Below are 23,186 nucleotides of genomic sequence, written 5' to 3' on the forward strand. Positions count from 1 at the left end.
AAAATGCTATCAACCAAAGCAATATCATAAGAAAATCCAGCTGAAAGGACTAAGATGGATGTTTTCAAGGATGGTTAAGCAACCAATTTCTCTACATAAAAAAGTGCAATTGAATACAATAATTGAATAATCCACTCAAGAATCAGTGCCATGACAAACATAAACATATCTAGGCAAAGGCTTATACTAGATTGCAAGGTGGATTGCAACATTTGAGAAAACAAATTGAGATAGATGATCAATTCCTGTTATAAAATGTTTTAGCAGTGGCATAAATCCATAATATTTTGAAATCATACAACCAGACGTACTACTTAGTTAAAAATCCTTTAAAGTAAAGGTGGAAAGCCTGAAACTCATAACCTTGTAATCTTCATCCAGTGAGATGCCCCAAGTCTCAAACCATTCTACAATCTTGCTAAATTATACTAAAAATTATCTCCCAGTTCTTCAACAATATCTTCACTTAATCCACACCCACAAAAAAATTCATATATATGTGAGGGGAAACTATACAAAGGAAATTAATAGCCTACAGCAAGCCTACATCTCATCCACTATCAAATTCGGCTCTGCCCACTCATGAAATGCAATTGGGTTATGTATGACTGAAATTTATTCAGAAGAGGTGTTTCAGAGTATGTGGGAGGAATTCAGCACCTTCTTAAAACAGCCACATCTTTTTTTGTCAGGCTACCTTGAAAAACTCATAACTGAGATCCTGAACACTCTTAAGCAATTCTTCTGAATTATTTTCAAGGCACAGCCTTAGTATAAATGCCCCATGTAATTTCACCCCATTGCAGGATATATGCCTTTGAAGTATGCATTATGATTCCTAAATTAATGGTTTGTTATTTCATTCTGCTGTTTGAGATGCAGGTGTGTCTAACTAGCATAACATTAGATTCTGATATCTGCACAGAATGTGAGAAAATAGGAAACAGAAAATAGGAAATAGAAAATAGATCCTGATATCTGCACAGAATGTGAGAAAATAGGAAACAGAAAATAGGGTGTGCATAAGTACACTTGTGTGCCTACCGTCCCTGTCCTAATATCCCATTTTACTTACTCTTTTCATGTATCCAAATTATGTTTATACTTTTACCTGTTTATATATGATTGACAAAATAAATAAATAAAATGATCACATATCTTCTAATGCAAGTTTATAGTCATTAAATGCATGCTTTTTAAAGTGAGTGAGATGCTCCTTTCTCAGTTTGTGCTTGTAGAATTCCTGTGAATTGTTGGGCTTTGCCTCTTAAGGATAAAAGTCACCATTCAGAAAAACTCTTGGAGAGAAAAGTTACTTTGCTGAGAAGCTGATGGTTAGAAGCTGCGTGATATTTATCTTATCACCCTAAATAAGGTAAACTAAATAGACAAATGTATATAAATGGTTAACAGAAATAAATTAGAAAACAAAAAAAAAGTTTTATTTGTACTGTAAATTTCAAATTTTTTCTTTTCATTGTAGCTTGGTAGTTATGTTTTCTTTTATTTGAAACTCAACTGAACAATGCACAGGACAACCAGAGCTGCAACTTTTTTTTCTTTGTTCATGGGAGGGCTTTTGGTTTGAACTATCTAGATTACTTTAAATCACATGTGCCTAACTCTGGTTGCTGAGTTCTTATATATTGGAGTTGTGGCAAAAAAAAAAAAATGCCGGCAAAACCTTGGCAGTTTTTATTCAAACCACATATAGAGAAGTTACGTATGCATCTAGCACAAACCACAGTGAAAAAAATGACAGTGAAATGAGCATGGTTGCATAATTGTTTAATGGTGTTGAATAAAAATATCTAAGTGAAATGTCTTATGGTGGGACACAATTCATCATTTGATCTTCTTCGCAGATACGTATGACCATAAGGCACTAATGTCATAATCTACAAATGTGCTAAAAATATGTGCTAAAAAAGCAGCAAAAGAGTTGTAGGAGACTGAGAGTGATAGGATTAGAAAAGCAGAGAAAGGAGCAGGAACACAATAGGAAACAAGGGTAGAAAGACAGACTGTAAAGAATTTGAAACCTACACATAGAAAATATGTATAAATATTGGAGAACATCCTTTCCCAGTTGCAGAATCTTATTTTGGCTTGGATTTGATCTTAGCTAGTACCAAGATCATTACACTAATTTTCTTCCTGCATTTCACCTTAAGCATTAGTGTTCCAAAATGTATTTAATTGCTATGCTGTACAATAATATGGCTTCCAGACACATATTTGAAAAAACATTGCATTATGCAGCTGCTTTCTAGAGCCTTTTTTGTGCTTAGTGTTGGGTTCGCAATATAAAATAAAGAAGAAAAATGCATGGCTTAGCTAATATTATGTGAGGTGCTCATCTCCAACCCTCTCCATTTATTTCTAACCACAAAGTCTATTTCTACTTTTAACAGCCATTAGTACAACCAAATGGGAGCATCCATAAATTTCATCCAACTTCATTTATTGTTATGGTATCTACATATTGGTTGCCTTATCTGACTAAAACTGTTAGTTATGATTGCTCTCTGAGTGAATTTGTGCAGTTCAAGAGAGTGGCAAATACAGCTATATTCAATTTTCTACTATCTAAATATGGACATCTAACTGTTCAGGAAAATGAAATTTGCCTTGACCTATGTAACACATGAACAGATTGACAGAATCCTAATCAATGTCAAAACAGATTCCATCTAGACTGAGAAGATGCAAAAAACTTCTTTCAGAACAAGATTACATAATGCATAATCTTACGCTGATGATTTGGCCATAGCACTACAAGAAAAAAACACATGAGAGTGGTAGACAACCTGTTGTCCAAAAATCTTAAAATCTTGGGAAAATTCTTCACTGACTGGAGGCTCAGCCCTAGCACTAGCAACAATAAACTAGTATATAAAGCCTCAAAGGTCTCCTTAAACAACAACTTATTCCCCTATAGCCCCTATCCAAAAAACCTTGAAGTAACATTGGACCACACTCTCTCCTGTAAGATACACTAGAGAATACTGTCGCAAAAATCAATACTAGGAACAACATACCGGTATTCCAGAAATTATATGAAACAAAATGTGGAGCTTCAGCTACTACCCTTAGGTAATCAGCCCTAGGTTGGTCTATTCCACAACGGAACACTGTGCCCCTGTATGGCTTAAGGATAAGAATTGCCAGTTTCCTTTCTTTGAAGTTGGGTTTCTATTACATATTGTTGAGACAAATAAACATTATGAAATCTGTAATTTAAAGCCCATCTCTGTACTGGGTTCAGTGTTGAGTAGAAGAAGAGTGTTGCTTAGAGAATTGGAAGATATTTGGAGAGAAGAGAAAAAACAAATGGACACATTTGAGAATGTCACATTAATTTGAGAAGAAATTTTTAAACTATTCTTATATGAATTGGAGAGGAACATCACAGGGTACAAAAACAAAGCTCAAGTTACAGATTCAGTCATATCAACACAATTAAAGCAAGTTGGGATTCAACGATCACCTTCAACCTCTGATTTTAAAAAACTTGGTATCTGGTATCATAAATAAACTAGGGTTTCTTGATGGTACTGTTTCAAAAATTCAAAGCTAAAGTACACAAATTAATTAAAATACATACGTAGTAGCTTAACATTGTATGATAATGGAGCCAATAGGCAAGCTAGGTGACAAATCAGACTGCTACATCCAATATCCTGGCCGAGGAATTTTCAGAGAAAAATACCTAAGACTCCTCTGATTTAAAATAATCATCTCAGACACATTATGAGAAGAACTGAAAGTCTTTATAGCCTTCAACTTATTTCCCAAAATGGACAGAAATTGGCAGAGGACAGCATGACACTTCTCCAGTTATGACCTTATTAAGTGCACTGTGCAGTCTTCGTTACTGCAATTCGTACCTAAAGAGCCATATGCCTTGAAGTAAAAGCATAAAGTTGAGGCTAAATGATTCTTAGATCCTGTAGAGGCCACCAATCTGTTTGTGATAACTATGCCCCAATGTTATTTTGCTATTTTCATTGCTAAATTGTTAAATAATATAATCTACCTTTGGTACATTGAATAGTAGCTGAAAATGCAAGCTAATAATACAGGTACAATACACAGCTACCTTAATTATTGTACAAAGGGAAAGATATTTAAAAAGGAAGAAATAATCGGGTAGGCATGTACAAAATCAAATAAACTGAAATAACCTTTGCAACCTTTATGTATGTGATCTCTTATTTCTGTGTCCCAAAATGAGTAGAGTTAAATACTGTAGATAACTTTAGATCTGGAGATTTTTAAATACATTACATAGTAAGCTGAAAGAACTAGCCCACAGATCATCTGCAGCAAAAGATTAAACAATGTTCTTGACTAGTTGTTAAATGGCTTAAATTACTTTACTGCCCCGGACGGCACTACACAAAACCTAAGCGGAACTTGATCACCTATCAGAATTAACTAGATACTCATTAAACAGACACTTAACTAGCATCAAATTGCAGCACAAACCTGTTCCTTTTTTTCCCTGTTGCTTCCTTGGGACGTTGCTTTCCCCAGTTCTGCAATCCTTAGCTGAGGGAGCCTTTCGTCATCTTTAGTTACACTGATGTTAATGTAATGTTTCCTCACTTATCAAGAAACAAGCTTTGTCTTGGATACAACCTAATAGACTTCACCAACTGTTCTCTCATTGGTGCAATCCGATGACTTCTGGCATGGGGGTGCAAGCAACCTGGTACCCATTGGCCAGTTTAGGCTGCTTTGCACATGCCCCTCCCTTCTGGATCCCTAGGCATGGTACTGAGTCATTCTGTTTTGTGTGGTAGGGGAGTAGCAGGGGGCTGCAGGGGGAAAAGCAGGAAGCATCTGCTCCCTGTTCTCTTTCTGTTCCTTGCTCTCTATCATTCCACAATCCTCCCTCTGCCTGCCAGCTATTGTCCCAGCCCCAGGCTATATTAAGGAAGATGTTTTACCACTGGTTGGTGACATCTAATTAGGAGAGAAGGGGAACAAAGCTCCAAGGCATGCCAGGCATTGCAAGTGGAGGACAGGACAGTTATCTTCCAAATCAACGACCAGTGTATAGCCCTTTAGAATAGAATAGAATTGAATTTTTATTGGCCAAGTGTGATTGGACACACAAGGAATTTGTCTTGGTGCATATGCTCTCAGTGTACATAAAAGAAAAGATACGTTCATCAAGGTACAACATTTACAACACAATTGATGGTCAATATATCAATATAAATCATAAGGATTGCCAGCAACAAAGTTACAGTCATACAGTCATAAGTGGAAAGAGATTGGTGATGGGAACGATGAGAAGATTAATAGTAATGCAGATTTAGTAAATAGTTTGACAGTGTTGAGGGAATTATTTGTTTAGCAGAGTGATGGCCTTCGGGAAAAAACTGTTCTTGTGTCTAGTTGTTCTGGTGTGCAGTGCTCTATAGCGTCGTTTTGAGGGTAGGAGTTGAAACAGTTTATGTCCAGAATGTGAGGGATCTGTAAATATTTTCACGGCCCTCTTCTTGATTCGTGCAGTATACAGGTCCTCAATGGAAGGCAGGTTGGTAGCAATTATTTTTTCTGCAGTTCTAATTATCCTCTGAAGTCTGTGTCTTTCTTGTTGGGTTGCAGAACCGAACCAGACAGTTATAGAGGTGCAAATGACAGACTCAATAATTCCTCCGTAGAACTGAATCAGCAGCTCCTTGGGCAGTTTGAGCTTACTGAGTTGGCACGAAAGAACATTCTTTGTTGTCCTTTTTTGATGATGTTTTTGATGTTAGCTGTCCATTTTAGATCTTGCGATATGATAGAACCTAGAAATTTAAAGGTTTCTACTGTTGATACTGTGTTGTCAAGTATTGTGAGAGGTGGAAGTATGGAAGGGTTTCTCCTAAAGTCTACTACCATTTCTACGGTTTTGAGTGTGTTCAGTTCCAGATTGTTTTGGTTGCACGACAAGGCTAGTCGTTTGACCTTTCGCCTATATGCGGATTCGTCATTGTCTCGAATGAGACTGATCACTGTTGTGTCATCTGCGAACTTCAGTAGCTTAACAGATGGATCGTTGGAGATGCAGTCATTGGTATACAGAGAGAAGTGGGGAGAGCACACAGCCTTGGGGGGGCCCTGTGCTAATTGTACAGGTATTTGATATGATCTTGCTTAGCTTCACCTGCTGCTTCCTGTTTGTTAGGAAGCTTGTGATCCACTTACAAGTCTGTTCCGGTACCTGTAGCTGGTTTAGCTTAGTTAGAAGAATGTCTGGAATGATGGTGTTGAATGCTGAACTAAAGTCTACAAAAAGGACCCTTGCATAGGTCTTTGGAGACTCAAACTCAGCCATGAGAAAAAGCCCTTAGCAATAGTTGCCTAATTTGGCTATTCAAATTCTGGAAAACCTAATGCCCCCTTATTACAATCCCGAAGATAATTATACCAGTCAAAAAGAATGAAGTTTCTATAATTAGCATTTCAAAAGTGTAAATGTGCAATTAATAATTAATCATATCACTGATGAATGGATGATTTGAGCCATAAGCAACAAGTTTATGAGACTGGAGAAGCAACAACTAAGGCTTTAGAGCAGTGGTTCCCAACCGGTGTGCCGCGGCACTAAGGGGTGCCGTGAGATCTTTTGAGGGTGCCGCCAAAATTTCGGGGAAAAAATTGCATTCTCTCTTGGCGGGAGAGGGGGAGGGAGGGGACTACCGATGCACTCGGAGAAAGCATCGATCAAGGTTTGCTCTAACTCGCCCGGCTCTTTTTATTTTATTTTATTATTATTATTATTTTAAAAAAGAACCCCCTTCTTCAATTCACACTCGTCTTCGCGCGCTCGCTGTAGACCAGAGGATCTCGTTACAAGGGCTGTGAAGTGACGCTATCCGATCAACGCATGCGCAAAAGGCGTCTCGAGGCAAGACACCGCTCTCTGCGCATGCGCCAAGCACTGACCTCAGGAAAATTTTTGCTCCGAGAAATTGTGGGCGGGAGAAATAAGAACTGCGGCCAAAAAAGAACGCGTCGCCGCAGTTGCTGCATAACGTCTTTTTTTTTTCTTTTTTTTTTGCGCACCTCCGGCTTTTGGTTTCCTGGCAGCAGCGCGGGTTTGTGGAGAGCGAGGGCGAGGTCAGAGCAGGTAAGGGAGGGTGAGGGGGTCTCTCCTTTGCTATTCCTCCGCGAGGACCCTAACGGAAGGAATACCGCCCGTTTGCAAGGCGTGCTTGGGCAGGGTCCTTTATTCCAGTGGGAATAAAAGCCACAGGCTAAAAGCCACAGGCTTAACGTCAAAAGAGTGGGTGCTGTTTGCATGCCCTCCTGGGAGGCGATTTTTCATTTTCTAGCTTATTTTCATTTTTATTTTTCTTTTCCTACCAGCCTCGAGGGGTTGGCGTTGAGGTACCGTATCCGTATATACAGTACAGGTAGTCCTCGACTTACGACCCCAAAGGAGCCTTCCTCTCCCAATTGATGTTGCTAAGGGAAAAATGGATTAAGTGAGTTTTGCCTCACTTTGCAACCTTTCTGGTCCTGTTTGTTAAGTGGATCACTGCGGTTGTTAAGTTTGCGGTTGTTAGTAACGCAGGTTGTTAAGTGGATCTGGCTTTCCCCCATTGACTAGGTCACAAAAGGGGATCATGTGACCTCCAGGAAAACTGCAGCTGGCATAAATACAAACTGGTTGTTGTCAAGCATCCAAATGTAAAATCACGTCCTCGAAAGAGATGCTGCAATGGTTGTAAGTGTGGAAAATGGTTGGGAGTCACTTTTTTTCAATGCCGTCGTAACTTTGACTGGGGCCTGTGGCCTATTTCCTTATAAGGGTGCCGGGAACTTTTGAAAGGCTTTCCAAGGGTGCCTCAAACAAGAAAAGGTTGGGAACCACTGCTTTAGAGATATGGGCTCCAACTGAGTGTTCCAGTGAAAGGATCCAATCTTTTGCATCCTGCTCCCATTTAATGTAATCAACATTCATGTTCATTTAAACAAGGAATCCTCTCAAAGATGAGATATGCTATTTTGTATTTGTCTCAGAAGTCGTTCCTCTTGGGGAATCTTCTTTTATTAGAAAGAGAAATGACTGAAGGCAGCCAGGTGCATAATATTTTGTCATGTTATTTTCACAGAATCATAGCAAAACTATGGTGGAAAGATAATAACAGATTCAAGATGTTGAACCACACTTCTGCTTCTGCTTCTTAGACTTTGGCAAATGTTCATCAGTGACAGCCTTTCTACCCTGTAAGCAAACAAGATGTACATTGTACATCCCTAAATCTTGGGAGATGATCCACTTGCAAAAAAATAATAATACACCCTTTCTTTCTTTCTTTACACATTTTCGTGTGCATAAGCAAGGCTATTACTGAAGGAGGATACAAAGCCAGGCAGAGCTATATCTCAGTTTATATAATTCTGGGGAATAAATTCAGTTACTAAACTAAGTTTATGAAACCTTCAGATCATTTTATTTTATTTGTTATTGTACTAGGCAACAGAAGATCAGGCCATCTTATTTTCTGTCAATTTACATTATACAAGCAACAGAATTTGTAAGGGCATTGCTGAGGGCAGATTACATCACCGTGAGTGGACTTCATAAGTCAAGCATTTGTAGTTAGGTTATGTTAAACATACACTTGGCTTACATAAAGTGTCAGTAGCAGCATATAAAATACAATATAGAACAGAAGGAACTCAACAAAGCACTAACAGAGAGCCAGTTTGGTTTAATGGTTAAGCAACAGGCTAGAAACCAGACAACTGTGAGCTGTAGTCCTGTCATAGGCACGAAAGCTGGCCTGGTTAATTTGGGTCAGTCTCTCTCAGACAAACTCACCTCACAGGCTTGTTGCTATGGGAAAAATAAGAGTAGGAAGAAGTATTGGTGTATGTTCGCTGCCTTGAGTTATTTATTTAAAAAATGATATTTAAAAACTCTAACTTATCTTTATAGCCCTGGGTTTACAAAACTGAGCCATTTAATGTTGGTAGAATGGTGATGCATTTTGTATCAAAAAGAAAGAGTAGGCAGTACCAGGTGCTTCTTTTGTGCATATGCCCTTGGGGGGGGGGGTTCTACATCATTTTTGGAAGTGAGGATTTGTATATGCTAGCACTTCAGTAGGAACATTTTCTGATTTAAAATATTAAAAGCCAGTCAGTTATTGCTCACCAAGCAATGTTAATCATAGATAGCCAGTGTGGTGTAGTGGTTAAGGCATCAGGCTGGAAATCAGGAGATCATGAATTATAGTCCTGCCTTAGGCACAAAACCAAATGGGTGACTTTGGGCCAGTCAAATTCTTTCAGCCCTGAGAAGGAGCAAAGGCCTAATCACCTTGGCGAGAAAACTATAGGGACTAGTTCAGGCAATCACCAAGAGTAAAAGAAACTGGCTCAAAGGCACACAAATACAAAAATATTGTTCTGATAGTGTTTGCATGCCTATCAGTTGGTACAGAAAATAAGGCAATGTATACTGTATATTCTGCAAACCTAGGACTTAAATCTATAAGAGAAGGCAGCTGAATCATGAAATATTGAAGGCACAGAAAAGGACAACAAAGCGTTTGTGCAAAGAATAGAAGAGGGGCCTTTTAGAGCCATCAGGAATATTTGTCCCTATGTATACGAAGAAGGTCAGACTTCTTGTGGGTAAAGATGGCTCACTTGCTTGCTTGAAATTAGAGTTCAAAATTTATGTGTGCAATTTGAAAGTGTTCACCACTGCTTATTTTACACATATTTATATTATTCCACATTTCATCCAGAATCTTAAGATATACAGGACTCCCAATTTTTCTAGCAATAACAAACCTCTGAGTAAGATGGGCTAAAAGACAGCTATTAGTCCAATTTCATGCAGTGAGCTGAGGACTTTAACCCAGATCTCTTCGCCATGTGGCTGAGGACTATTATACCACATTGATTCTCTACAAGTGCAATATTGCTTAAATGTCCAGTAATAACTATAGTAATTGAAAATCATTGGGGGGAGGGGAATATTCTGGTTAACTTTCCATAGGTATATGTGATGAAGCCTAGTTGTTTCAGTAGAACTAGGCAGTCATGTTTGGGCACAGGAATCCATCTCAGATTTCTATTGCCAAGTAATACTGACTTCTTACAAAAAAATTCCTATCAGTGGGAATGTGTACATCTTACTTTCCCTTGTTTAATACCAGAAAACAATCAATTTAAGCTCAATGTATGATTTACTCCAGCTCTACTGAAACATATACAGTAATGATATTTGCAAAATGTACTCTGTCAACAGGCCTGTATTTTTAAAGCAATATTTCATGATTGAAGCCTTCTTTAGCATTCTTTTTAGGAATGTAGGAAGTTAGCACCCACCCCACTCCTAGAAAAATGAAATATTTTAAGAAATATTAAAAAGGGCAGAATATTTCCCAAAAAAGAGAGGCAGAAACTTGGTTAATGGGCCATTAAGGCCTGAGCCAGTCCATTCTACATAACAAAGATAGGATTAGCCCTCTATCCATCTAGCAATAGAATTCACCACATGGCACCTGGGAAGATTACATCAGCCAGCAAGGCTCAACCAAGCCTGGGAGACGGACAGCCTACAGAGTTAGCTAACACTCCCACCCCCTGGGAGTCTGACCACCTATCAGAGTGCATTTCTTACACAAGAACAGGAAGCTCTAGGGTGGGGCCCAGAGAGGGCATAAAACCAAGGCACTCTCAGCATCTGGCCCTTTTCTGTTTAGGAACTCAAGCCATGTGATTCTGCTCAGGAACTCAAGCCATGTGATCCTGTTCAGGAATTCAAGCCATGTGATTCTGTTCATCAAAAAACCTTTTTTCCAAGCAACTTCCATGAATCCACTGTCTTTTTCCCCATTTGGAGCTGAACCCAGAAAGATATTCCTTCCAACAATACCATGAGGATTCAAGACAGAAATGACTGAAGAATTTTACTGTCTGTATCATACTGGCAAAGATACTCCTTTTCTGCCCCTTGTTAAAATCATAATAGCTGGCTTCTCCAACCATGAAAACAAAAGTAAAGACATAGAGCAGCTTCTTTCACTTGTGTCCCATTTTAGGCATTTGTTAGAGATACATGACAAACAACTAAGCAGAAATAATAGTGGAATGGAGAAAACAAACACACCCAGAGGGAAACCAGGCATGCCATTCAAAAGCCACCAACCTGAACTTAGTCCAGACTACACCGAATTTAAGAGCAGGACCATTCTATGTCTGCTCCCCCTCTGTGCATGCAATACCCTGCTAAAACCAAATTCAGACATAGGCATTAATCCAGGCGCTAACATTTCCTCCAGGCCAACTATTTTCTCATTTCTTTTTTTTTCTTTTTTTTTTGCACCTAACTGTATGAATAGACCACTGATCACAGATCAAAATCCTGCATAGCAAAACTGCGTACAAAACTGAGAATTGCATTTACTCCAGTAGCATAAAGGAGCTATTTGAGTAGAGCACACACTGTCTTAGCCTGACAGAAAATCAGAGTGTGAAAACAAGTCTGTTAGTGGATAAAACTGGTTGGGGACTTTCTAGATAATAATACTGTTAACGTAAAAGATATGAATGCTCCTTGAAAAGTCTAGCAAATCTGTCATATAGGTATATGAGTATCCCAACTTTCTTTCTTTCAGTCAATTTAGTCTCATTTGTTAACTGTATATGTGCACCAATTATTCCTACTTATATATGCAGATTATATGTAAATTAGCAACAGGATCCTTATTCTTCAGCACTACTCCATGTCTCACTAGGTAATAGGATTGCCCTCAAATAGTCATGCATAATATTTTATTTATTTGTATCTCTTCTTTATTATTTTTACAAATAACTCAAAATGGTGAATGCAGCCAACATACCTTCTTCCCTCCTATTTCTCCCATAGCAACCTTGAGAGAGAATGACCAGCCCAAAGTCACACAGCTGACTAAGGCAGGACTATAAGTCATGATCTCTGGCTTTCTAGGCTGGTGCCTTCACCACTATTGTGCTGGACCACAGGACAATAATTAATATTATGCCAAATGTATGGTTTAATACAGTAATTCTGAAAAATAAACAGAACTATTGTATTTTCATGTGTTATGGGATAAAGAACATGTCAGCCATAGTTCATGGCTTTTCCTTGTTCTGCAAAAATCAAGGTTATTGGCATTGAACAAACTCATAGGGGAAAGTCATTGTATTCCATTAGCTGAACTGTCATTTTAATCAAGGGAACACGAAAGCACATATAACTGAATATAGTATAGACTGGCTGCAGAATGTTTTATTTAGAAACAGCAGGGGATATACCAGAATACTGCACCAAAATTAACATCAGAATCTATATAATTAAATTCACAGCATTACATTGTGCAAAATTACTCTCCCCCAACCTTTAACATTTTGTACAAACAAGGTGAACAAGTGTTTCCTTAATTCATATTAATACCCCTGATCTATTGGGTCATCCTTTCATAGATATTTACTTACCTATCAGTCGCACATCCCTATGTACAGTACCTACCCTGACACTTGCTGCACCTTCTTTGTACCATTGTGCAACCCTTTCCACCCTCCCCAACCCCAAAAAAAGTATTCAAAAATCATTGCACTATAATGCACCATTTTGGCTAATTGAAAGTTACAAACATACAGGACAATTTAGTGGCATATCAATAGACAGCTGCAATGCAAATCACAGCCAGTTATTACATTGGGTCTGATCCAGTTCTCATCAGCACCAACAGCCTAAGTTTCCATAGTATGTTGGCAGAAAAACCTAGAGGATGCAGCTGAAATTTGAGAGGGCTGTTAAAAAAAACCATTTTAAATTATAATCTTACACATTTCTATTTGGAATTAATCCCTGGAGCTCACATCCAGTTTAATGGGGATGGGACTGCAGCTTTAACCATCTGATCCCTATAATGCCAATCAAATAAACACATCTCTAGGCAGGAAACTACAAAATCTACAAAAACAGCAAAACATCAAATTTTAGTCAAATACTGAGATCAACATATTTTGTACATGTCGTTTAATGCAGCAAATACATAAGAAAAGAAAGATAAATTGGATAATCCAAATCAAGAGACAATGTACATATTAAAACATACATTAATATACTTAGTTTTGGAGCTATACATTCTCCCACCTTTGGCTTGTGAGAAGCCAGACTGTCCCAGATTACAGTTGAAGGATTCCAATTATTGATGAGATATAATCTCAACATTCTTTATCATGGGTCATATAGTGGATGATTCAAACACATCTAGAAGGTTGCAGATTCTTCAGGCTGCCCTGCATTATTAGAATCATGTATAGATTAGCTGCCTTAAAAACTACCTTTATTTCCATGCATGTCATATCCATTTCTAGGTTTGCTAGTATAAACCAGAGCTCAGCCTTGATGGCATTTGTAAGGCATTTGTTTTATCATAAATTCATCCACATGCTCAGTGACACTGCATCACTTAGTAGAAATTCATGCTTTGTAAGACTTTGTTACAGCAAATGAGTACAATAACTGTTAATCTTCCTAGCAAATTTTAAAAGGCTTTCCAGTTCCTTTATATAGTTAATAAATTCTGCGCTGAGAGAGAAAAAAAGACAAGTTTCTAAGAAAGATTTTGCGTTAGCAATAAATTAATTTGCAAGAGAAAAATGAAATCTGCAAAAAATAATTGCTGGATATAGAAAGAGCTTATGGGAAAGCAAGTTATAATGGAACCCCCCCAAAAAAAGGCACCCACGACCTGATTGTGGGCACATGCGCATGCGCATTCCTGGAGGATTGTGGGCACGTGCGCATGCGCATTCCTGGAGGAAATTGTCTATCTGGACCCGTTCCAGTCCGGTTTCAGACCCGGGTACAGCACCAAGACGGCTTTGGTCACGTTGGTGGATGACCTCTGGAGGGCTTGGGACAGAGGATGTTCCTCTGTCCTGGTCCTGTTAAATCTCTCGGCGGCTTTTGATACCATCGACCATGGTATCCTGCTGCGGCGGTTGGAGGGACTGGAGGTGGGAGGCACCGTTTATCGGTGGTTCTCCTCCTATCTCTCTGACCATTCGCAGACGGTGTTGGCAGGGGGGCAGAGGTCGACCCCGAGGCGCCTCACTTGTGGGGTGCCTCAGGGGTCTGTTCTCTCGCCTCTCCTGTTCAACATCTACATGAACCCGCTGGGCGAGGTTATCCGTGGTTTCGGGGTGGATTATCATCTGTACGCTGATGATACGCAGCTGTACATTTCCACCCCGAACCACCCCAACAAAGCCGTCGAGGTGATGGGTCGGTGTCTTGAGGCCGTGCGGGTCTGGATGGGGAGGAACAGGCTCCAGCTCAACCCTTCCAAGACTGAGTGGCTGTGGGTTCCGGCGTCCCGGTACAGTCAGCTTACGCCATCGCTGACTGTTGGGGGGGAAGTACTGACCCCCAGGGGAAGAGTGCGCAACTTAGGTGTTCTCCTGGATGATCGGCTGTCTTTAGAAGAACATTTGACAGCCGTCGCCAGGGAAGCATTTTATCAGGTTCACCTGATTCGCCAGTTGCGCCCCTTCCTTGATCGGGACTCCTTACGCACGGTCACTCATGCCCTTGTCACTTCCCGCCTGGACTATTGCAATGCTCTCTACATGGGGCTCCCCTTGAAGAGCACCAGGAGGCTCCAGCTAGTCCAGAATGCGCCCGCGCGGGTGATAGAGGGAGCACTGCATTGCTCCCATATAACACCCATCCTGCGCGGCCTGCACTGGCTGCCGGTAGCCTTCCGGGTGCAATTCAAGGTGCTGGTTACCACCTTTAAAGTGCTCCATGACTTAGGACCGGGGTATTTGCAAGACCGCCTTCTGCCACCGATTGCCTCCCAACGACCTGTGCGCTCCCACAGAACGGGCCTCCTCAGGGTGCCGTCGACCAAACAATGTAGGTTGGTGGCCCCCAGGGGGAGGGCCTTCTCTGTGGCGGCACCAGCCCTATGGAACGAGCTTCCTCTGGGGTTACGCCAACTCCCCGACCTCCGGGCCTTCAAACGTGAACTGAAAACCTTATTATTTCACCGAGCGGGACTAGCCCAAGACATATTTTAGCGAAATTTTAATGCGTTTTAATCGGTCTCCGACCGTTTTAGTGATTTGGCCAGTAAATATTTGTTTTTAATTGTTTTTAAATATTGTTATTTATTATATTTATATTGTATTGGTGTGGGTATTTTAATTTTGGCTGTAAACCGCCCTGAGTCCTCCGGGAGATGGTGCGGTATAGAAATGTAATTATAAATAAAAAAATAAAAAAACATACAAACATGGTCATATGACTTCATTTCAGGTGCTTGGCAAACAGCTCACTTTTATGACCAGTTGCAGCATTCCACAGCCACATGACCGCAATTTGTGATGTTTCAGCTGGTTTTCAGGAAAAAACACCCATAGGAATGCATTGACTTGCTTTATGATTGGTGTGTTTGCTTTAAGACCACCACAAAAAAAGATAATAAAATTGGGTGCCTTACAACCATCACAGACAGTCCAGGCTTCATTATTGTTGTAAGCTGAGGAATACCTGAGCTGATAACCCTTTCCTGATCTGCTTTATAACTTAACTGATTGTAGACTCCACACTGAAGTTAGTTTGTCATCAACTGAAATAAAATGGGATAATAGCATCCAAAAACAAAACATGGATTTTTCTTCATAAATCAGAACTTCATTCCCTCTCTTCTTCTGTTCTCCCCTCCTTGATACTATTTCCTACATCTACTTCAGATTATTGGTAAATACTCCAAAGTAAATCAGAGGCGGATATAAGGGGGGGAGGGGGGAAGGGAAATTTATTTTTTCAGCAGAGCCCCTTCTACTTACTGGAAGGTTACAACTGGATTTCAGCCTCAGCATTCTTATTCCATTATAAAAAAAGATATGAAAAACTTACTAAGACCAGAGAAGTGTTTAATACTATTTATGGGGAGCAGAAATCTTGCTCATTCAAAATCTGTGCATGCCTTCCATGAATCCCATAGATACTCTAAAATAAAAATCCTTGTACACTAGCATACATGCTATTTTAGTGTGATTTCAAATATTTGAATTAAATGTATATAAAGCAAGCAATAAGTTACGACTGTGATTGCAGGTCATAACAACATAGTAGGGCATAAAAAGAAAAGGAAGAATAGTAATAAAAATAAATGTGACATGCATAAAAAGAATGCAAAATAGAAAGAAATTTAGTTGAACTAAACCAGTACTACAATTTAACCTAAAAATAATTTCTGAGTTCAAAGAGAGCATACCAAAAACAGTGACTGTTAATAAATGGAGTCAGGTCCACAAGAGGACCATTCAATATGCCTGTACAGGTAGTCTTCAACTTACCACCACAACTGAGCCTAAATTTTTTGTTGCTAAGCAAGACAGTTGTTGAGTTAGTTTTGCCCATTTTACGACCTTTCCTGCCATAGTTGTTACATTAATAAAACTGTTGTTGAGTGAATCTCACTTCACCATTGACTTTGTCAGAATGTCTCAAAAAGTGACCACATGACCCTGGGACACTGCAGCCATCAAAACTATGAGTCAGTTGCCAAGCATCTTAATTTTGATCACATGACCATTAGAATTCTGCAATGGTTGTGTGAAAAACAGTCATAAATCACTTTTTTTCTGTGGTGTTGTAACTTTGAAAAGTCACTAAACAGTTATAAGTTGAGATCTACCTGAATTGACCTCTCAAGTTTGTCAATCACCAATGTGTTCATCCCAATTTCATCATAGATAAGGCACTAATGAACAATGTTCTTTCCACACAGAGGCAACAGCTCTATTTCATTGGACATTTGCAAAATCTCCTCTGAGATATGCTAAAATTTAAATATATAGCATAGAAGTAAAAAGATGTAAAATTCTTCTTCAATGGAGTATGGTGATATTAAACAAATACTGGAGGCAGTTCTGTTTCTTATAATGACATATTTGATTACTGTACCATAGTGATGTCTCTACAGGCATCCAACTGAAGAAGACAATCTCAAATGTTTTCTTGTGAAGAAATGGGGAATACAGTTGTAGGACATGAGACAAATATCTGGGCCATGTATTCCCATACTTCACATAACAAAATTTAACTAGGTGAGGTATAGTACCTTGGAAATGAAAAATGGACCTTAGCAGAGAAGGAAAGTAACCCTAACTTCATCCTTAAATGAACAGCAGGACACCCAAACGATGGCCAACAATCTTCCTTAGGAAATTGTTCTGGGCTAATTTCAGTTGCCTGGGATCTAGGATATTTTCATCTTTAGTAAAGCTGTTTTTAAAAAATGACAATTTTTGGAGATTGGTGTTCTTGCATTTAGTGTTATAATTTTAATTGCAAGATTAATTTTAATCTATTGAATTTAGGAGATTGTATCACATCTTAATTTCTTATGCTTAATTTGGACAATCGGTAAGTACCAGAGATAAATATAAATACAAAACTGATTTATACTAAGTCAGACCAATGGTGTGTTTAATTCAGTATTGTCCATGCTGAATTCAGACAGGAGTTCCTGACTATTCTTGGAGATTCCAGGGATTGAAAGTAGAGTTTTCTGCATTGAAAGCACATTTTCTGTCACTGAGCTACAATCCTCTGAAAATAGACGATACATGTACACTTCGCACAACAGTTCTCACAGCAGCTTTTAAACAAAACATAGTTTAAGGTACTCTGTATATCCAATTCTCTGTACCTCAAAACTTCAGAATTAGTTTGCCATAATCATTCTATTTCAAAACAACATTCAAAACAAAAAGTGAAATAGGACAGGGATCCTGAATAATGTCCAAGAACACATCTGTGAGATGGTGGGACCCAGGGGCATCATTTTTTGGACTTCTGCAGTGATGAATATGTATCAGATTTATACATAAATTGCTGGAATCCTTCAGTGGATAGAACTAACGTTATATGATATGAGTTTAAAGTCATATACAGTACGTTACCATCTGTGTTTATAGTGCAACTGTATAGTATTACACAAACCATCTCAGTAGCATTGCACCTGCAGAAAAGGGAGATCTTACTGTTTAAGCTTATTGTTTTAAAGGAAAGGTTAACAACTTACATGTGTGCCTATGCAGATGTGCAGTAATACTGTGTGGATTTAAGAATAAATCATGCTGCTTATAGAAGTGTAATTCCCAATGAAAAATACTTACTCAAAATAGTATTTTATTTATTATACTTGTAAACTGCCCATCTCCCCTAGAGGTATAGGCAGCATATAATGTAGTACTGAAGGTGTTGGTCCAGCATCAGGGAGATCCAAGGTCAAGTGTATTTTCAGCCACAGAAGCTCACTGAGTAGCTTTGGAACAGCCCTTCTCTTTCAGTTCAACAAACCTGACAAATTTGTTGTGGGAAAACCAAAGGAGAAGAGAATGCAATATGGAGTACTTCAAGTTGCTAAAGTGATGACAATATATAAATCTAACTAATACACACAGATACATTTCTTGCCCATCCATCTATTCGCCCTTAGTAAGCTTAAAATATTACCTGGTCTTCCTGAAATTCTGATCCTTCTTTCTAAGTGTAACATTTTGGGATCTCTGATATGTTGCTGGATAAAGAGTACTGCTGGATCTCCTTATTATATTTAAATCCTGGTTTTCTGAATAAAATACAGTGGCTGAGTTCATACATAGAATTAAGCTATAAACAAAAATGGTTGAATTAATCTGACATATCAAGCCAAAAGTAAACAAACCACATTTCAGTTTAATGAGGCATGAGAATTCAATCATAAGGGGAGAGGGCGGGTGCCTTTCCTTTTTTTATGTCCTACTCTTTTTTGGGGGACAAAGAATTATTAAGCAAACATCCTGCTCTTCTGCATCAACTGAAGTCAATATACCGATTCCATACCCATGTCAGTGTAGTAATAATTGCAGGACAAAACAATCAGAACAATTGCTTGGAAAAATGTAAGATATTGAAATAAAAAAATCACTTCAGGTAAATGGGCTGTGATATGTATTACGTTCCACATTTGTGAACCAGATGTTACAGTATTAGGATAAAGATTTAGAGTGGATTTAGTCTTCTTTTTTTAAATCGTTGATATTTTATCTCTTTCCATCACTGATGCAGCTCTAACCTTTGTTTTGTTTTATTCTTTTCTTAGGGGAAAATGAGCATTTTATATCTTCTATTCCAATTTTTCTTCCGCATAGCCAGTGAGCTCAGTAATTAGAGATGCATATATTGGAGATAAAACCTTGCACTCTAAGTGAGGATTGTTCCTGTTTTAATATACCAGCATATATCACAAATTCCTGAATTTTATACAAAAACATATGGCAACCAGCTAAGAAATGAACGAAAGAAAAGGGAAAGAGAATGCCTGGACTCTTTGCTTCTTTTGGCAAATTTTAATTTCCTTCATCTTTGAATTTGCAGCAAAGGTGCCAAGAAAGATGAAAACTATAGGAGAATTTAGTACTGTAATTTGGGTGGTATATACAAACTATCCATTTGAAAACCATAGGAAAGATGGTGATGATGATTGGTGATGATGATTGGTGATGATGATTGGTGAAGTAGCTGAGGGTAGAACAAGAAGCAATGGGTGGAAACTAATCAAGGAGAGAAGCAACTTAGAACTAAGGAGAAATTTCCTGACAGAACAATCAATAAATGGAACAACTTGGCTGCAGAAGTTGTGAATGCTCCAACACTGGAAATTTTTAAGAAAATGTTGGATAGCCATTTGTCTGAAATGGTGCAGGGGGTTGGACTAGAAGACCTTCAAGGTCCCTTCCAACTCTGTTATTATGTTATGTTATTTGGACTGGAAGTGATGACAATGATTTATAAACTACAGCATTTGTAGATAAAAGTAGACATCCACTTTTCTGTGGAAAATTCCTAACTAATGAATTGAAAGATGTATTTTGTGACATTCCTTCCCAATGGTATCCTGAGAGGCCTGGGATTTTTTCCTATGCCTTTTTTTTTTTTTTTTTGCTCTGAAATTTCAATTAAGGATTATCCCAATATAATTTAATTGAAGATTGAAGTAAATGAACAGCTCTATATTAAAATAAGTCTAAAATTATAATAATTTATTAATTTTCTCTTTACAAAGGTGAAATCAGTTCTACAGAGGAATTATTGAGTCTGTCATCTGCACCTCTATAACTGTCTGGTTTGGTTCTGCAACCCAGCAAGAAAGACACAGACTTCAGAGGATAATTAGAACTGCAGAAAAAATAATTGCTACCAACCTGCCTTCAATTGAGGACCTGTATACTGCACGAATCAAGAAGACGGCCGTGAAAATATTTACAGATCCCTCACATCCTGGACATAAACTGTTTCAACTCCTACCCTCAAAATGACGCTATAGAGCACTGCACAACAGAACAACTAGACACAAGAACAGTTTTTCCCCGAAGGCCATCACTCTGCTAAACAAATAATTCCCTCAACACTGTCAAACTATTTACTAAATCTGCACTACTATTAATCTTCTCATCGTTCCCATCACCAATCTCTTTCCACTTATGACTGTATGACTGTAACTTTGTTGCTGGCAATCCTTATGATTTATATTGATATCATTCGTGTTGTAAATGTTGTACCGTGATGAAGGTATCTTTTCTTTTATGTACACTGAGAGCATATGCACCAAGACAAATTCCTTGTGTGCCCAATCACACTTTGCCAATAAAAAAATTCTATTCTATTCTATTCTATTCTATTCTATTCTATTCTATTCTAAATATTGCTGACACAGGCCATTTTTTTTAGAAACATTGAATTCAGCAGAAACCCTTGTCACCTTGTATGTGATGAGTGGCCATATAAATTTCATAAAAAAATAAATCTACTATGGAGCAAACAATATTCAAAGAAAAAAAAGGAAACTCTTGCATGTAGAAAGATGGCAAATCAATGAAAAAAACAGACCAGATGAGGGCAGACCTATTCCTTGACATATTTAGAATTCATGAATAGAGTTTCTCCTTCAGGGAATGTATTCAACTCTTTCCTGCAGTGCACTTTCGTATAGCCCCAAAATGGCATCTTATAGTATTTTCTTATATACATACATACATACATACATACATACATACATACATACATACATACATACATACATATATATATATATATATATATCTCAATCATCAATATGTCATTTGGCCAGGCACTATTTCAGTGAAGATTCAAATGAATCTAACAGAACAAGCATAAATCAGGATTAAAAATAGAAGAAATTTAGATTACAGTAGTCTTTCTCGACCCCAGGCTAGATATTTCAGAGTTTGATACATCTGGAAAACAGTTTGGAAAAGGTTAGTTATACTTGGTTTCAACATCAGGTTAGAAACCAAAATAAGATCAGATCCACAAGACCACGTGAATAAAGTACAAGATAAGAAAATGCATGCACTTATTTCTAAATCAAACTCAAAGTAGCCCATAGATTTGTCTTCCAAATGAAATCAGCATGACTATTAATCGTGCACTGAATGTTACAGAGAAAAAGCATTGTTCTGCTAGGATAGGGGTCAGCAACCCGCAGTTCTGGAGCCGCATGTGGTTCTTTCATCCCTCTGTTGCAGCTCCCTGTTGCTGGTTGGTACCAACATTTTGAGAGGAGCTTCTGGTTGGGTGGGGGGTGAAGCATGGCATGCCAGGAGAAGACTTTATAGCAAGGGGCAGGATTTCTGGTTGGTTCCACAATTGATAGGGCTTTTGGTTAGGACAGGTAGAGGAAAACGGACACCGCACTAGGAGGCGACTCTATGGTAGAGGAAAAAGGAAAACAGGTAGAGGAAAAAGGACACCGCACTAGGAGGCGACTCTATGGTAGGGGAACCAGACTTCTAGTCGGCTCCAGAATTGAATCGGGGGCTTCTGGTTAGGACCTTTGTGGCTCTTTGAGGGTTTAAAGGTGCCTACCCCTATGCTAGGACATGCAGACATGCAGTGATTTTGTTTAGTTTAGAAAGGATTTTCCTATATTGGATTTTAAAAAGCAGTTTAAAATGAAGCAAAAACAAAACAAAAAAAGCCCTTCACTGATGCTTTCATCCTTTTTTTCCCCCACATGGATATAATGCATGTGAATTTTATAGTGTTAAATCTCCAATGTTTTGATAGATTAGGATGAAATTATACCTTTTTAGAACTTCAGTATATAGGACTCAGAATATTTTCATATATAAAGGCCCACTTGAGCACTCTCAAATAAGTATGAAAAGTTTTGTAATTTAATAAGAATTTCATATAGGAAATACTCCATTATACTTTTGTCAATTAGTGGAAAGCATAAGGAATCATAAAATCAAAATTTAAAAGAAAAACAGTGATTTTATCTTGTGCAGTTATTCATTTTGGTACTTATTGGGAGTTCTTTCATATTCAATTTTTTTTCCCCTGTAATATACTGTTATTCATATTCAACAGTATATTTCGAGGGGGAAACTATGTGGAATAAGCAAAAAAAATCCAGACATACATAATAACATTGCATACTGTATAACAATATTTATGTAGCATATTTATACAATCTTTATACTACAACTAGATTTCACTAACCTCGTGCCCTCCACCTTTGTTTGACTTTAATTTCCTAAGTTACCCAGCCATCATTATGAGGACTCCTAGGCTGAAAAAGATAGATTGCACACAACCATCTTGTGAAGGATCTTAACTGAGAAATCAAGCTCATTCAGTAAAGTACATCACTATATTGTACTTCAATCCAAATTTGAAGATCCTCTGGTTGTAGCCTTAGTCAATTATCTACATTGTTTCCCAAACGTCATAAATGCAGACATGCTGTACCACAAATGTTCTCTTCCTTGATGCTGTGTAAATTTTCTGACATGACCAGGACTTTCTCCAGTTCACTAATGGGACTGTATAAATATAATATTTCAGTCTGTGCTTTGCTCCCATCTATTCTTGTTTTTTCCTCACCTTTTTTTTTTCACACACGGGAGAGGGAGAATATGTGCAGAGGCAAAACACCTTTCCCTCAAACTGACTGGGAAGGATACTCCTGAGGTGTGAACCTTAGGAGTGAGAAGGAAATTCTGATGTGGTGCGATTGTTTGCCCTATATCTTCAAAAGAAATAATGCAAAACTCTATTTGGACTGCTCCTTTTCAAACAAGACAGAAGCTAATTGCTT

At 38.3% G+C, this 23,186-nt stretch overlaps 1 protein-coding gene across 3 annotated transcripts in view; it reads right to left on the reverse strand.

The window, feature by feature from the left end:
- PLCL1 (phospholipase C like 1 (inactive)) overlaps positions 1–23,186 on the reverse strand; it is a 237,245-nt gene that overhangs the window by 208,307 nt on the left and 5,752 nt on the right. The window contains exon 2 of one of the 3 annotated variants that reach the window (XM_058187892.1): positions 18,536–18,650. The exons of 1 other annotated variant lie outside the window; for it this stretch is intronic. The gene's annotated coding sequence lies outside the window, so the exon portion shown is untranslated. Of the gene's footprint in view, positions 1–4,491; positions 4,628–18,535; positions 18,651–23,186 lie in introns of those variants that run through there. One more of the 3 variants, XM_058187883.1, reaches the window with a different exon arrangement.

The sequence above is a fragment of the Ahaetulla prasina genome, chromosome 1 (genome assembly GCF_028640845.1).
Source record: "Ahaetulla prasina isolate Xishuangbanna chromosome 1, ASM2864084v1, whole genome shotgun sequence".
Classification (NCBI taxonomy): Eukaryota; Metazoa; Chordata; class Lepidosauria; order Squamata; family Colubridae; genus Ahaetulla; species Ahaetulla prasina.